The sequence below is a fragment of the Drosophila santomea genome, chromosome X (assembly GCF_016746245.2).
Source record: "Drosophila santomea strain STO CAGO 1482 chromosome X, Prin_Dsan_1.1, whole genome shotgun sequence".
NCBI lineage: Eukaryota > Metazoa > Arthropoda > Insecta > Diptera > Drosophilidae > Drosophila > Drosophila santomea.
Genome location: NC_053021.2, coordinates 3,421,960 through 3,439,237, shown reverse-complemented (window position 1 = coordinate 3,439,237; position 17,278 = coordinate 3,421,960).

Here is a 17,278-nt window from a genome sequence, read left to right as displayed (position 1 = left end):
ATTATTAAAACATGAAATCAAATGGCCCATGGCATTAGCGATGGCAACCCACTTCGACTAAGGTTTAAACAAATTTCTGATTTGATATAATATTGGCATATTTTCCCATTTTAATTAATTTTGAACGGAAATTCAAGTAATACTTAATATTTACTTTAGGTATTATTATGAGTTCATTTCGCTACATACATCGCTATGTCGAAAATACTCCTCTACTCATCACGCTTTCCTCTCTTTCTTGTACATTATGCCCGTCCCTTTCCGATCCTGCGGTCATCCGTTTCAATTAGACTAAGCACACACAGACGAACTAATGGAATTGCTGCACATGCATATATAAATGTTGGTTAACCCATTTACCCCCTCGTTTTCCTCCGAATTTGGGAATTGTAACCAAAGTTGTCCAACTGAAATCGGTTTAATGAAGTTTATTGAGAGAGAAAAGCAGTCGCATTCCACATGTGGATTTTCGCTTCGGGACAATGCGGCGGGCGAAAAATGTTAATTTTAATTCGATTTACCCTGTCACTTTATCGATTTCGTTCGATGCCATTTATTCTGGCCTACATTTGGTCACACGAATGTCCTGGCGCTCCAACTGATTGGCATAGCCTAAACTGTCCACCGATTACCTCTATTGCCGAAATAAAATAATAACTGACAATTGTGTGATATGAAAAAAAAGCGAAAATATGCAAATCACCTAACTCCTACACACATATAGTTTTTTAGCTTTTTAACATAATTATTACTTTTATTTTTTATAATTTGGCCTAACCACTCTTCTCGTTCTTGCGCCCCCAAACCAAAGGTTATTTATTCAACTCTTAATTGGGAAAAATCCCCACAGAGCCGAGAAGCCAAGTGAAATAAATTAGCCAAATTAACTGGTCACTGACCAAGTTAAGGGGTCGTGCCACGCCCCTCGGCGAGTGCATCTCCCATCCCTTGGGTCCTCTGTTGCCTCGACCCAATATTAATGCAAAAGTTTAAGTGTTCCAAATGACGGTGATAATGGGGACAGAAATGGGCGGCCAGAAACGGGTGGAAATCTGGGAAGCGCAGCTGAAAAGAAGGACAAGGGCAATTACTTTTGCCGGGGAGCTTAATATGTAATTTATAATTTTGATTGCGCTGCCAGCGTTGACATCGAAGTCACTGCCCACTGTGCACTTAATCCGGGGAGAAAAATGTGGCCGCCTTATTAATGCTCAAAATGCGGTGGACAACTGCAGCTGGCGACCATTAAGGCACCGTGGAATGAAAACGATTCAAATTGTGGCTAAAATATAAGAAACAAAGTTTTACTTAGTAAAACTATGGCCAACAGTAATTAAATTAATAAAAGAAATACCACAAAAAATATATAATAATGGAGAGCGTAACCTTTTTAGCAGAAGAATTTTCAGGATTTTTATAATGCTACGCAACGCTGTGCTTTTTGTTTAAGACTTTTCGGAATTTTCCATTCAATTTCATTTGTTTGCCCAGCAATTTTATGCAGATTGATAAGCGTTTTCTGGGCCACTGTGAACCCTTCTGCGCCTGCCCCTGCCCCTCTCCCACCACCATCAAGTGTTTGCATTGGCTCAATGATGGCGGGCCAAAAGGGCCGAAAGGGCGTAAGGGGCGTGCCGCGTCAGAAATTAATGGAGCGTACTTTATGAAAATTATACAATTGCCAGCATGGTCACGCCCACATTGCACGCACACAAGCATTTATATACACACGCATAGATGCATCATAGATAAGAGGGGGTGGTGCTAAACGGGGTGATGGGATAGGGGTTAGGGGGTCGGTTAACTTCCAAAAATTTCATCATGAGTGGCGAGGAGAGCGGAGAGACAGTAGACGCCAGCATCTTTTGCTTACTTTGCCAAAAAAAAACTTTATATGAAGAAAGTTTGAGTCCAAAAAGGAAACTGAGAAGAGGAAACGTGAAAGGGCGGAACGAGGGGGTAAAACCAGAGGCAGCATCAGGTGCAGGGGAACCGGCAGGGGTGGAGGGGGAGAAATGCGGGTGGGTGGCAACATTTTATTAACAGACATCTTCTATGAAAAGCTTAAAAAACAAAAATTAATTTAAATTACATATTTGCCCGCAAAACAATGTCTGCGGAGGTTCTTGGGAGGTAAAAAAAGGGAGGGGTGAGGGACTCAAGGATTTTAGTGGGGTGAATTTTCCTAGGTGCTACATCCATGATGCTGTTGTTGTTTTTATTGTTGTTTTTCCTGCTGCTGTTGTTTGGCAAAGAAAAAACCTCAAATTATACAAAAATTTACGATGTTTTTGCTAAGCTCTCCTCTTCTCTCTCTTTCATCCGCAGTTCATCTTTCTCTCTCTTTTCCTCTCTTCTTCTTTATCAGATGCCAAGCCAAAAGCCATAACAACAACATAATACAAATAAAAAATTTGAGCAGCGGAAAAAATTGTAATAAAATTTATCAAGTAGCAAAACGAAATGCAGTAGCAAAATAATTGGAAAAAAAGTTGGAGTGCATGGAAAATACAATTTGTAGGAGGGATTTTCTATAGCCTTTTCTAAAATTGGTAATTTTTGTTTCGGTAATTGGGGCGCCTAAGGAATTGACATTTTGTGCTAAATATTAAATATTTTATAAGGCAATTGTTTTTTTAAGGAATGAAAAATACTTGGACGATTTCACAGAATCTCTAAATAATAGAATAAGCACATAACGACTTTCACTGCGAATTGATGTTTTTCTAGTTTATTCCACTATTTTATTTACCTTTAAGAAACCGGTAATTGGTTTTGTCTTAACCCATCGATCAACTATCAGATTTCCCTGGCATCTGAGGGCCTCCAACTGAAAGACTCTGGAAATAGAGTGTTCAAAGTTGTTGTGTGTGTGTTGGTTTGTATGTGTGCGCGGGGTTTTTGGAACAAAAGCAAAAGCCAAAAAAAAGTTGTTGTAGCGGAAACACGGAAATGTTTTACATGCACGCGCATAACGAGCGCACCCAGGGGGGTGAAAGTGGGCGCTGAAAGTAGGCGGTGAAAGTGGGTGGAGAGAAGCGACTGAACCAACTGGTCGGGAGGAAAACGCTGAAGAAAGATGAACACGCTAAGGCAAAAAAGTCATGTCACTTGCTAAGCACCACAGCTTTGTCTCACCTTCTTCCGTTGCCGCTTTGCCTAGAATTTTCCAGGACGTATCCCCAAAAGTCGCCGCAAAGTATACAGTGGAAAACATCGTTTACGCAACTATTAGTTTCTGTCACAACGTTAGTGCCTGGTTTTTGGTATATGTATGTACGTTCAGCTAATTAGAGATACAAGCTTAATTTCCCGGTGTTTTCCCCACTTTTGACACGTTTTTTTTCGCCACTTTTTGACCCCCACTGTGTGGAATATTTGTACAAATTTTTGCCAACGCCACAGAAACCACACGAATAATAACAAAATACACAACTTTATGACTATTATTTACCCTAATCTAAGCCAGCTGGCGGTGTAGAAGCAAAAGAACAAGGAAAATATGGGGGAAAATGAAGTGGGGGGTGGAGGGGGAGGTGTATTTCCCAATGGGCCACCGCTAGCCGTGTGTCAGTTAATTAGCTCATAAAATATGCAGAATGGCGAACAATTCGCACCTTTAGACCCAAACGAGCTTCAAAGGACTGTGAGCTAGAAAGAGGCGTGGCAACATCGGGTTAAAGGGGCAAAATGGGGCAGGTGTAAATGGGTGTAACCAAATGAAATAATTGAGTGGCAAAGCAGCAACAAAGGGAATTTTTGGTTAAACAAGCTGGACGAACATAAAATGCCCTCTTACAAATTGTCCAATAAGCGAATACCGAATATCCCAAACATATCCCTCTGACTCTTAGTAGGACTAATTGAAAACTAAAGGAAAACTTTTTTTTCATCTTCCTCTTGAAACTTGTAACCTTTGTAGTAAATGGAGCTTGCATTTCCACAGGATTGAAACACTTGTGCAGTAACAGTTTTGAAACAGCAGGTTCAGCTAGTTGGACTGTTTAATCCATCTAAAATCTGTTGAATAATTTCATAGTTTTTAATTTTAATTGGATTTTCCCCAAGACATGTTGCATCTTTTTTCCTTAGTGGCCAAATTCAAGGAGTTGCTTGCTGCCAGGAAAACAAAAGGCGACATTCCGAAAGGAGTTTGCGTAGTCGAGTCCCTTGTTGATGTTGCTGCTGTTCGCGCTCATGTTGCTCAAGTTGCTGTTGCTGTTGCTGTTGCTATTGCTATTGCTGTTGCTATTGCTGTTGTTGTTGCTGTTGTTGCTTCTGGTCATGTATGGCAGATGAGCGTTTGCGAAGTTTATGAACTTTGTAATTACACACTTTATTAATTTATGCGCTGCGGGGCGCGAAACGCACCAACTTTCCAGCGGAGGAATGGCGTAGAAAAACGTGAAGGAAAAAAAAGGGACGTGTTAATGCTTTATGAGCCAGAGAATGAGACACCAAAATGATGAAATCTCCAGTTTGGTTCCTCAGTAAAAAAAGAAATCCCTCATCAAGCGGCTTGACTTTTCAACCTTTCCCCTTGAGTTGCTTCGTTTGCTGAGGCACACATAAGAAACATCGGAACCCGACTTACACTGGGCAACATGGCAAGTGTACTTATCCAGAGAATTTCATTATAAAGTATCTTAGGGGCACAATAAAAAGGAACTTGAAATAACTAAACAATATACAATTTTTAAGTTAAAACATATTGCTGTCTACACTTCTAATGGTGCAGCTTTGTGAATGTGTGTAATATAAGCTTTAATGGCTTAAGAACGTTTTGAAATTTTAATTTGCAAACGTGACTGACCAGTTGGCTAGCCAGAAAGTGAAAAAAAAAGGAGCAAAACAAGCAGAATTTCAGGTGCCTTGGGGGCTGATGTAAAAGTGATGTCTTCTGTGCAGTGCAGTGCATAAATTCAAGTCGAAACTTTTGGGGCGAATTTGTAGAAGAATCGATGATGCTGTTGGCAGTTGTGAATCATAAAACCCAACTGGAATCCGCCTTTGCGTTTTATATCTCACTTTCAGCTTATTTACCGAGTTGCACTTGCAGCTATTGAGAGTTCCTTGGGTTTTTCAAAGTTTTCCGCTCCTTGGGGGGAAATCGGTTCTTTCTTTTTTTTAGATTTTTTCTGCATTAGTTATAAGCCGAAAAGGTCGACAGGAGTTGACCTATGGCCGAAAGGAGCGCAGTGACATGTCAACATGGCGTTTGTGTAACTGGGGACAGCAGAGGCAAAACGAATATTACTCACACGCAGAGTGCGCAGTGATATTTTGCCCATCATGTTTTTTGGCAGCTTTGCACTTTAATTAAATTGTAAATATTTTATTTCGCATGAACTGGGACAGAATATGAAAATCAAATCAATTTCCATTTGAATTTGTGCATTACAATTTTGCCGGCAGTTTTCGCGTGCGCTTGAATGCGCTGCCAAATTAAATTCAATAGCCACTAGATACTACGTTATTTGTGTGCAAAAGCAACATTGATATGCCAAAGAAGTCAAAGGAAAGTATGATGCACTACAGTTGCTCATGAGAAAACCCTTCTAGATTATTTATTATATGTTAAGTGTGCTCGTGTTTTTAATGCATTCGATATTTTGCGACCCAAAAGAAAGTCGATCTTCTCGTTTTTCCCACCGACAATCACGCGTTAATTAACTTTCTTTGACCTTGGCTTATCGACCACCCATCTTTGCCACCGATCTCTTCCGCTTTTCCTGCTCGTCCCCGCTTCAGCGCGCTTTTCCCCGATTTTGCGACGCCTTTTCAGCTGGGTAATTGAGTCCGTTTGTGGAATCCTGTGGCAGTCGCATCCTCAACCGACCGAATGTCAGTCAATCGCTGTCGAATGTCAGTGCAAACAGAAATTTAAATGCGTCAGCAAATGGCAGACAAAAGCGGGCTGGTGGGTTGGTGGGTTTGGGGGGTTTGCAAAGGTGAGGAAAGGGTGACAAGCTGGGCGAAGAAGTTGGTGGAATGCGTGGAAAAGTGGGGCGGAAAAGTGCCAGTGACATGTCACTCTAGCGACAGCATCAACAGCAGCAACAATTCGTTGTCAAACAACAAAAGTGACAAAATAAATTAAATTGACTTGCCTTTGTCCGACTGTCTACCCCACTTTTCCATTGTCTAAGTGTGCGTGCCTGCGGTAGAGAAGCGGCTGCGCTTTTCCATAGTTTTTTCTTATGCCTTGACTCTTTTTTTTCTCCCGTCTTTGGTCTATGCCTCACACTCACACACACGCACGCACACACACACACGCACGCAGCACAATGAAATGAGACAATGGAGCGTGCGCTGGTACATGGGTATGGAGGGTGCGGGTGTGGAAAGGCGTTGGAAAAGGGGTAAGGGGGGAAAGGGGCAGGGGGCCAAGGGCGGCGATTCCCTTCGATGAAGACATCAGCATAGTCAAACGTCAGGACATGGCAACTCAAGCGTCACGTACTCTCGACTGTCAGAGGCACGACTTCGACTTCTTCGACTTTTCGCCGCCAACTAATTTGAGCCTTGACTGACTAACTGGCTGACTGGCTGACTGACTAACTGAATATCCCAACTATCAGTCAGTTGCCGGGTAAACTAAATTAAAAGCAGCCGCTAAGGGCCGAACTCTTGCCCCATTTCCCTTTAGATACACACGCGCCTGCTTTTTCGCCAGGCCTATTGAAAAGCAGAATATTAAATAATACTACGAATTGCTGAAATAATATTTAAGAACAAGACAATTTGAAATACTAGCAAATATTAAGAAATAATTCAATGAAATAAGATAATAAAGAAATTAATAAGCATATTTATTCACTCACCTTACCAGCATTCAATTTTGTTCTTCTCATCATCGGCATTTCATAATTAACTTTCCATTGCATACAATTCGCCGTTACTCAACACGAACATCACACCATTCCAACGGAGCACCCCTTCCAGCCATTTAACTGCGCATTAAATTTGAGCACCTAGCGGAGCACCCCTTCGCACATTTTTGCTACACATCACATTTAGGCACTTTTTTGCTACACATCACAGTTAGGCACTTAAAAAAATTGGCACTTCGAAATTGCACTCGCGAACACTGCGGACTTAATTTAATATTCGCGGTTAAACATTTAACACATTACCTTAATTTAATCACCATTGTTACCGCGACGACGCGTGCTTAACTGATCGAGCGAACCGATTGAAAGAGGAAGAGCGCTTAACTCTCTCGCCATTTACAGTTTCCACTGCAGTGCCCATGGTTGTTGTTGCTCATAAAGGAGCGCTCTCTCACCCGCACTTTCAATTGTTCTCTTCTCTGCGCTCTTATTACAGTTCAGTGAATGGCTTCAATTTGAAATTTGTACAGTTTGCATGGAATATTACAGTTTGAAAGTGAAATTAGACAGGTATATATGACAAATTGCAATTCCAGTGGGAATACAAAGTTAATTTACTGCGTAAAAACCAGTTTGACCAGCACAGCCAAGAACAAGAACAACAACAACAACAACTTCGCAGCGGGTGGCGAATGTTGCAACCAAAGAGACAATAGATAATGATGGACGCGTCAGCTTTTGTCATGTAACAACAAGCACAGCAGCAATAGCAACAACAGCGACATCACGGCGAAGGAGCAAGAGCAAGGAGAGGAGCAAGATGAGGAAGAAGCAGAATGCGATGTTAGAGGGGGAAAGAATCCCCAAAACAGAGACAGCAACAACAAAACACATGAAGCCACTCAATGTCTGCTGTATATATGAATGTGTGTATGTACATATGTATGTATGTAAAATACACATCGAAATACAATTTTTGGTGTTCTTAGGAAAAGTAAAGCTATTTAAATTCTTCTCAAAATGAATTATTGAAATTGTTAAGATTTTTACATGCCGTATGTATGTTTGTATGTATGTATGTACATGGTTTTTTAGACACAATTTTCCAGGCCACTAAAACGGAGGATTTAGAAGAAGTGCGAATGCAGTCCATGTTCTTTTTTCTTCTTCTGACGCTGCAGGAAGTCACAGTGAAACAACCGAAAGACGAACAAACAAGTGCACAAAGTTTGGCCCAAGGCGACGAACAAATTGGGACAAAAATGAGTGTAGCTTTGTTTGAAGCCAACGTACATATGTACATACATATTATGTATGTACATAAATCGTTTAATTGCCCAACAATAAATAAATATAAACAACAAGAATTTGAATTTAGCTTGGAAAATGCGCACTTAATGGCCGACATAAATTAGAGAAACGCAGACAAATAAGCCACGTTAATCTGTCGAAAATACGTAAGCCTCTTTCATAATTTTATTTTTAATCTGCTTATTGTTTTGCAGCACTTCGACGCTTTTCAGCTTCATTTTGGCTAATAGAATTGTACACCATTTAAATATTTAATCCAATTAAATGCAAGTTTCCCCCCCAGCCATTGTGTTGGATATACATTTTTGAATCTAATAACTACTTAATGGCTCGATTTTAATCTATGAAATGCATACAACTATGGCATATTTAAACGCCTTATTTGATGTGCATAATCTCGCTGCAACAAAAGGTAGAAATTGTTAACTGCACCAAGAATGGCAGTAAAATTTCAAAGCCAAGCGAAAAATGTGACACTTTCCTGCATTTTTTTTTCCACACATTTTTGCGGATCTTGAGCGAAGTGTCGCGCCATTTTTGAAACTTCATTTGCACCCCATGCTCGCCCGATGTGCTTCATTATAATTTCAACTAAATTTCAAAACCTAACCGCTGCCACGCCCACCCGCCTTCCAGCCCGGGGGCACAACGCCCAGCCGCCCACTTGTTTTGCACAGATTTTGCGAACCGTGTGTTTACTTTGCTTGGCAGCAGCAGAACTTCAAGTTGAACGCCTCGCTGTCATTGTCATTGCCAGAGATTTTCCACTGTCTTTGCATGTGTGTGTGTATGTGTATATGTCTCTGTTTTTGTGTGTGTGTGTGACTGTCTGGCTAACAACTGACAACAGCAACAACAACACTTCGCACGGCAGCAAACTAGTCGCACTGTGTGTGTGCTGCACATTTATTTGCACTTGTGTCAGTTTCGGTTACGTAAGTAAATTAATTAATTTTCAATTGCTTTAAATAAACAAACAGCTTGCCAAAAGCAAACAACTTTGAGCAACAACAGCATCACGGACATCATCAAACATAATGAACAAGCGTGTTCGTTTTGTTTGAGCATCAGAAAGCAACTGAAAGAGATGGAGATTGAGATTGAGATTGAGATTGAGATTACGCTGGCGTTAAGGATTGCAATTAAGGCAGACACTGCAAGAAATCGGATAGAAGATCGGATCATATAGAAAACAAAAACGTTTCAAAATCTGTAACTGAATTCATGAGATATACTCCAGGTAGCACTTAAATTTGAAGCATTAAGCCTAAACAGTAAGTTTCCAATCAGACTAGTAGTCCATAGCTTTTCGCACAGTGCATCAGGGGCACTTTAAGCGCCGCTCAATTGAATTGCGATATCTTGCCCATTTTCCCGCTGGCATTTGCACAGCATTTAAGCGAAAATCGGTCTTTTGGAAGAACTTGAGCCATGTTGTGCCAGTACAGTAAACACTCGACGAGCCAGCGAAAGTTTCTAGGGCAAACAGGAAAAATGATTCCACTTGGCTCCATCTTGTTTGGCTTTGCTCGCCCAACTTTCGGTGTTCCGAGTCAACTTTAAAGTGTGCTCCGCCGATGGGCGAAAGTTTTCAGCCATCGATATTGCCACGTCGATCTGATGGGCATTTTGCACGCAGAAAACCGGATATAACTGTCGGCGGAAAATGCTGAATAATACATGCTGCAATTATCTCTTCATCATTTATTATTGATCATCATCATAAGCAGCATAAGCAGCACTTGGCAGAATAGGAGCGGCTTGTATGTCTTTTCACCACACTCTACGCACAAAATCGCTCATACGCCGCGTGGTACGAAAATCGAAAGAAAATTGTATTTAATTGGCAAATAAAGCGTTTGGCCCTCTCATCGAAAAGCTGTTCGCTAGCAAAGCTTTTCACCACTTGAGCATTGTATGCGCTTGCGCATTTTCACCGGAAAATTCCCTTAAATGCTCTTAGCCGAAAAATAACGAAAAACACCGTGAGACCTGAGACCCAAAGACAAGTCAAGATGATTTTCCCACTTTGTCCTTTGTTGCACAGTTTCAAATGCAGATTTTTTTTAACGGAGGAGGAGGAGGGGGAGGGGTAGGGGAAGGAGTCCAGGAGACGCGACGGGGTGGAAAACACTGGGAGCGGCCGTCTGAAGCCAGCTAAATTGCAAGTGGGTCAGTGGGCCAGCAATCAGCGGAAAACCGTCAAAAACCGTCAACGAATTGCAATGAAGACTTCCCGCCGCTCTGACGTCATCATAACGTGCGACTCCCCACCAACTATCAAACATAACCTCACTTCAGCTAACGACGGGCGAGCGCAGGCGTGACGCCATCAAGAAAACTGAAAGCCAAACTAAACAGGATGCCCCCCACAATCAGAAGTAGAATTTTCTAATATTTAAATTGATAGTATAGATACATGTATTTGATGGGATTTTTAAGATAATTTAGTGAGAGCAAAGCGTGGCACGATTATTGTTAAAACTTGGATCGCACGACAGGCCCATTAGCGTGCAGCCGGCGAGATGAACTCCGAGCGGCGGTGTTGTTCCACATTCAGCACCCTCCACGCCCACTCTGCCGCCCACTCTACCGCCCACTTTGCCGCCCAGTCTCCGTCAGCTGCAGACAAGGACATCAAGTTGTCCTGTCGCGGCCAGGGAAAGGCAGCAACAAATTTTAAAAGTTGTTTTCTTTTCTTTGTTTTGTAGAGCGACAAACTTTGTTTTGTTATTGTTGCCGCCCCGCTTCGACGTCGTCGTTTTGTTGTTTCGTTTCTTGTTTTTTTTGTTTTTTGTGCTCTGTGGCTTGTTTTTATTGTTGATGGCATAATAAGAGTGCAGATTTTTTGTATTATTAAGTTGAAGTTGCACGCAGTTTGCGGCCATCGCCGCCGGAAGCAAGAACAAAAACAAGAACAGGAAGAAAGTCGGGCTAAATGCAAAATAAAGTTTGGTAACAACGGTACAGTGGTGCAGTGCGACCATTATGTAAACATTATTCAATTTACTAAATTATAAATAAGTTAAAATCTATACGGAAAATATTCGCTTTTCTAACAGTTTCAGCAAACTTTTTTGATTGTTATATACTCGTATTTGAATTTAGTCAGAAACATCTTAAAGTTGCCTTTAAAGTTGCCACATTATAGCAGCGATTGAAGCCGAAAGTGCTGAGAAATAATCTTGGAAAGACCAGCGGATTGTGGCAGGCACAGAATGTGTGCGAAAAAACGTGCATACAAATTGCGCAAAAAGTGGGAGGGTAATGTAAGTGGCACGGAAGATTGAGCATGCAAATGTGGCACATAAGCGGTGGCACAACTTTGCTTTAAACCCTTCAAGTAACCATAACAGGTGTGCCTTAAATCTAAACTTTCAGCACTGTTGTACGTTAACTTATCAATCAATTTAAGATATAAGTAAGTGCTCATAAATGCTCACCAACTTTCAACAAGAACCTATACATACTCGTATTTTAAAACTTTCAGCCAAGCACATAGAACTGCACTTGAATGTACAAATGTCAATAAGATGCAGATCAATAATTTATAAATATAATGTTACAACCAGTAAACTTACACCAACATTGTTGTATGGCTATAAAAACCTTCACCAACTTCCTCCAACACTTACTCAGTTTCTAATTTTTATTTACAAGACACAAGGAACCGAAATTCCATGGGCTGGAAATCAAAATGTCGCCATTCAACGGCTATTAGCGCAATTAAGAAGCCCCAAAGACCAAAAGGGGTAAGTGAATGGAGTTTTCCGAGAGGGTCCAGTGCTTGCACACCCACACACACACACACGACGGTTGAGTGGGGCAAACAACTTAACAACATTGTTCAACTTTTATGAGCATTATTAAAAATTAATCAACAATTTACATTTATTTACACAGGAGGAAAGCCAGCAAAGAGCGAGGGGGAAGGGGGGGGGGGGGGGGGGGGGGGGGGTTTGGTGTCTAATGGGTAGTTACTCAGCCGGCCACCCACAACTTCCGCCCACACATTTTCCACCCACAGCCGCTGACCCAAAGCGACCGCACTTCAAACATATTCAACTGAAACTGAAAATGAAACTGAAACCGAAACCGAAACTGAAACTGATGTAGACATTCACTGAAAATTACGTAAATTAAATTTGTTTTTATGGCACTCAGCCCCTTTCAGTCTCAAATGGTTGAGTCCCAGCAGCCAGTGGCGTATGCGGTGTTCATTCAACGGGGGTGTTTGCACATTGCACACTCAATATTCCATTCAGCACCCGCTTCGGGCGCCACTGAACACACACACACACACACTCACGCATTGCATGCTTAATAAGCAACACACACACACACACACACACATGCGAAAGGCCAAGGAGTAAGCCCAAAAAGTTAAAACAAACGCAGGAAAAATGCTGAAAAGGGAACGTAAGGAGGAGAAAGACCAAAAATTCGGACCGAAGATGGCCTTGGGGCACGGAAGGGGCTTCGCCGGGGGGCGGTGGGTGGTTGGGTGGTTGGGTGGTTGGGTGGTTCGGTTGGCAGGGTGGTGACCCAGAGCAGCAGGAGGGGCAGGAGGTTATGGGATTGGAGGCAGCGAGGCATTGCCAGCGAGTGAAGGTAATTACAACTCCTTTGACTCGCGAATCAAACAACTTTATTGATTTTTAATTTCATTTTCAAATATGAATGGCAAACTGACCAAATAAATATGCATTTCACTTACACGATGCTGCTCTACATCTGAAATAACTTAATCAACCAGTGTTTTCTTCATACTTGAGCGTTAATGGGCATTCATTCCTGGAAAGTCGAGCTGTTTCGTATTATTTACTTAACACCCTTCCCCGCTAAGAAAGTATGAAATTTATCATGAATTCCATAATTTGCCGAATCTGTGCCGAATCGTTTTAACAATTAAAATATCCATTTCAACTTGCTTAGCATTTTCCCGGCCACGGAAAACACACAGCCCCAACCCTTCTGTTTGCAACCAGCAGCCAAACGAAGGATAAAAAAAAAATGAAAACAGATTTTCCAGGCACCTGTGACTGAGTCGCCCCCAAAAGCCCATGTCTCCCCACCCCCTTTTACCCCCCTATTTCTGGCGGCAGTTTAGCGGGGTTTTCGGTTGGGGGAAACGGATGGTTATAGAGCAGCTTCTGTTGGCAACTCAAATTGAGGGGCCCTCGTAACTTTCAATGTCGTCGGGCAAAAAGTTTCATTTACAAGCGCCCAGCTTCGCTCAGCTTCGCCCAGCAGCAACTACAACTACAACAGCAAGAACAGCAGCAATGACAATGGCCGGCGCAAATATCAATGATATGTTTGTTAAAAAACACGACAAGGACAACAAGGACCTTCCAACCGGGCGCCACAGCCGCCAAAACGAAGCCGTCATGGAATAAAGTCTGAACATTTTTCGGGTTTTCCATCTGTTTTTCCCACGGTACTCGATCCGATTGCCAGGGCATATTTTTCAACGCTCATTATGCGAAAATGTTAAAATGTGTACTGAAAAAACTTCATGAATAAAATGCTTCAAATAAAATCAAAAACTAATGCAATTAAATGAATTACAAATACATTTAAGATATAAAACACAGATAAGCGAAAAATCATAACATCACATGCGATTTAAGGTAATAGGGTATGTCACATTCGTTACCAATCGTCGATAGAGTTCTTAGAGTTTCTTTTTGGTTTGCTCCCTGTTTTTTTGTTGTTGTTGTTTCGGTTCGGTTTTTTGGTTCACAGCGCGTTTTGGTAGGTCATGTACTTGGCCTCTTTTATGGCCGAAAACGAAGAGGAATTGTCATGAAGCGGGCAAACTTTTGTGCCACGAATCCTTTGGGCGCAACTCCTTGTCGGTCCTTTTTTTGGTTCTCCAAATGGAGAATGCTGAATGCTGAATGGTGGGTGAATGGTGAATGGTGAACACCATCAGAGACCAAGGGCAGCCAATAATTGTAAATTAAAATTGAAATGAATGAAAGCAAATGGTCGATGGGAAGTGCGGCCGTGGCTGCAGGGCTTGCGAATGATGGGATGGCGACACCAGTGAAATAGAAACACAATACAACTCGTTGGGCCCAACATTTTGTTAGCCATAGCCGTGTTTAGCGTTAGTGGAGGCAAAGGGTTACGGGGGAAAATCAGGCGGAATAGCTGAAGGGGGTACTTTAAACAGGAATCGAGCTGAAAAGTGTTGCTACAGTGGTAGCAAAATGTATATTCACGTGCTCACAAGTACATATGCTACAATAATTTTGAAGTAGTAGTTGAATTGTTTTCCACACCTGATTTTTTATGGTTTATTACTTAAGCTATCTAACTATTATTGCCCGTTTAGGCCCACTGTGCGGAGCCGTAGCAGAACTATAACTGCGCTTACAATGGCCTTCCATCGCGTCGCTATGTTTCTGTCCGTCCGACTGCCCAACTGTCCGTTCAGCCGTTGTATGTTCGTATGTATGCCCATGCCCATGCCCATCTGTGTGTCCGTATGTCCGTATGTCCGTATGTCCGTATGTCCGTATGTCCCTGTATCCCTTTGTCCCAGTGTCCTGTCCGTATGGATGCGGGCATTATGCGTGGGCACAATGCATTAGTTAAATGTAACAAAAGCGTCCAAAGAGCGGGCTGCTGCTGTTGGCAGACACTGAGAATTAGGCAGTTGCGTTGGCCCATTACGAATTGAGAACACGACCCACGACGACCAAGGATGCCAACAGGCATTACGCATACGCACAGTGGGCCAGCACCCAGAGACATTTTCGTCACAAGCCATCTCTCTCAGGTTCTTTTCGTTACTTACAAAATGCACTTGTATAAATAAAGAGTTAAGTGTGTGCAATTTTAACCACTGTAACCAAATAGTAGTTAACAACGGGAAGTGCGGTTGGAAATGTATAAATTTGTGGAAAACTCGAAACCCATCAGTTATTGTTTCTGTTTTACTCAGTTGGCATCCAGTTTTCAGCCAGTTTTTGACCCACCAACTTGAATGCCTTCATCGCATGCCATTGAGCAGTTTATCAATCTGGAATTTGATTTCCTAGTGTGAAATCTGACACGCCATCCGCATCATTGCGATTCGATTGTTTGGGCACCATGTGACAAATTCGTCCTATGGCACGAATAATACCTCCATTTCTGCTGCCAACATAGCCACGCCCAACCTGCAGGCGGCATAAATCAATTAGCATTGAGACTGGGCAAACAGCAGAAAAAAAACGAGAAAAAAATCTCAAATAAAACAGAAAATAAAGCAAGGCAAGCGTCGAAAATCTGTACAGACCATTGCCCAAAGGGCAAACACTTCACTTATTGTTATCCAGGCACATAAATAAAGTGCCACAAGGGGGAAGCGCGGGGGATGCACAAAAGAAAGGCGAAAAATAATAAAGAATGCGAATAAATACAAATAAACAACCCCGAAAGGCACTTAATTGTATCAATTTAAGCAGTTAAAAGCACCAAACAGCAAACAGCAAACAGCAAAGCCAACAACAGCACTATTCAACAACAATATTCAACAACGTCATCCATCAGAATCAACAATGTATAGGGAAGACAAGGAAAGACAATGAAAGACAAGGAAAGACAAGACTCAGTGGTGCGCAAATGGGACTCGAGTTTTTGGATGTACAATTTTCCGATTAGAGATCAAACTTCGAACTTGCATTAGGTTTCGAAACTTAAAACAAATTAGAAAAAACAAATTAAAAACAATTCAGAACGCAGCTATGAACCAAAGCACAAGTAATAGTTATAAACAATAACACTGCCCCTTTTAGAAATGTTGCGCACATCGCTGTCAGCTGCAAAATGAAGTGATCCAAAAAAATATTGGGAAAAAATTGGGAAGTGGAAGCGCCGAAAAGCAGATGAAAAAACAAAGAAAATCAAAAGGCAGACCCTGTCACTTAGTTAAATGTGCCATCAATATGCGAAACATCCGAAATAAGTGGCAAGAAAATGGGGAAACTGGCCAACAATTTACAATTTAATTAGGCAAAACTTAAATAGGCAATCAAAATAAAGTAATTGCCTGAGAAAAGTCAAATTAAAGCGGCAATTTGCTGGCATTACAAATTGAAATCACCAAATGAGACAACAAAAGTCGAGCATTATTATGTATGTCAAATTGAAGGAAAAGTTAAATGTAAAGACCCGAAGTTAATTCTACTTAGGCATAAAGATGGCAATTTAAGTTACTTTCAGTTGAATGGGTTAAGTTGTTTCCAGAAAATGAAGCAATTAAGCTGGCCAACTTATCGATACCGGGTTTCGGGGCCCAGCAAATCCAATAAGTAGTTATCCACTTTGTCGTCCAATGAAAACTTAGCTATAGAACGGCCAAACGCAAAATGAGGACATTTGTCCTGCACACAGGGAAAGCACACACAACAAAAATCCTTGAGTTGTGTTGCATCCTGTGGCAACCAATTATGCGACGGCCCAGAAGTCAGTTATCTAACTATCGGCAGGTGCCAAAGCCAGTTGAACGACATTGCTGAAATTTCGGCCATCGAGTCGCCACAGGAATATCCTATTTAAAGCTATGAGAAGGCAAATCAGCTGAAATTCATTATCAGCGCAATTATTATACAAAAACCTACTGTTTTATATATTAAATGTGATGTCACTTTGTTATTTGGGATAATTATTTATTTATTGTCGAAATACATCCTCTTTAAAAATTTAAAAAACTGCGCATATTCAAGACTGACCCCTTCCCCTTGTGACACCACACCCCCTATAACCCCTTTTGCCATCAACCACGGCACACACACTTTGTGCCAAAGTGGCGACATTTATGCGTGTGTGGGTGCCGTCTAAAGTGTTCGCTGCCACGCCCACCGCCGGCCACATGCCGCCCACCAGTCAGTCCGAATAAATGGCAATCATCGTAGCCGCTGCCCAGAGCACTGCCCGAAATAAGTGCTGACCATTAATATATCTTAGTTTATTCATATCGAATCAAATATTTCATATTTAATCGAAGGCAATAGGAATTATTTATATTTAAATATAATAAATATAAATTATATTTTTAAATTGCAGGTGTTGCCTTTATTTCTGGCACTTCTGTCCGGTTATTCGGCGTTGATTTCTTGCGAAAATTGAGTGCTGCTGGC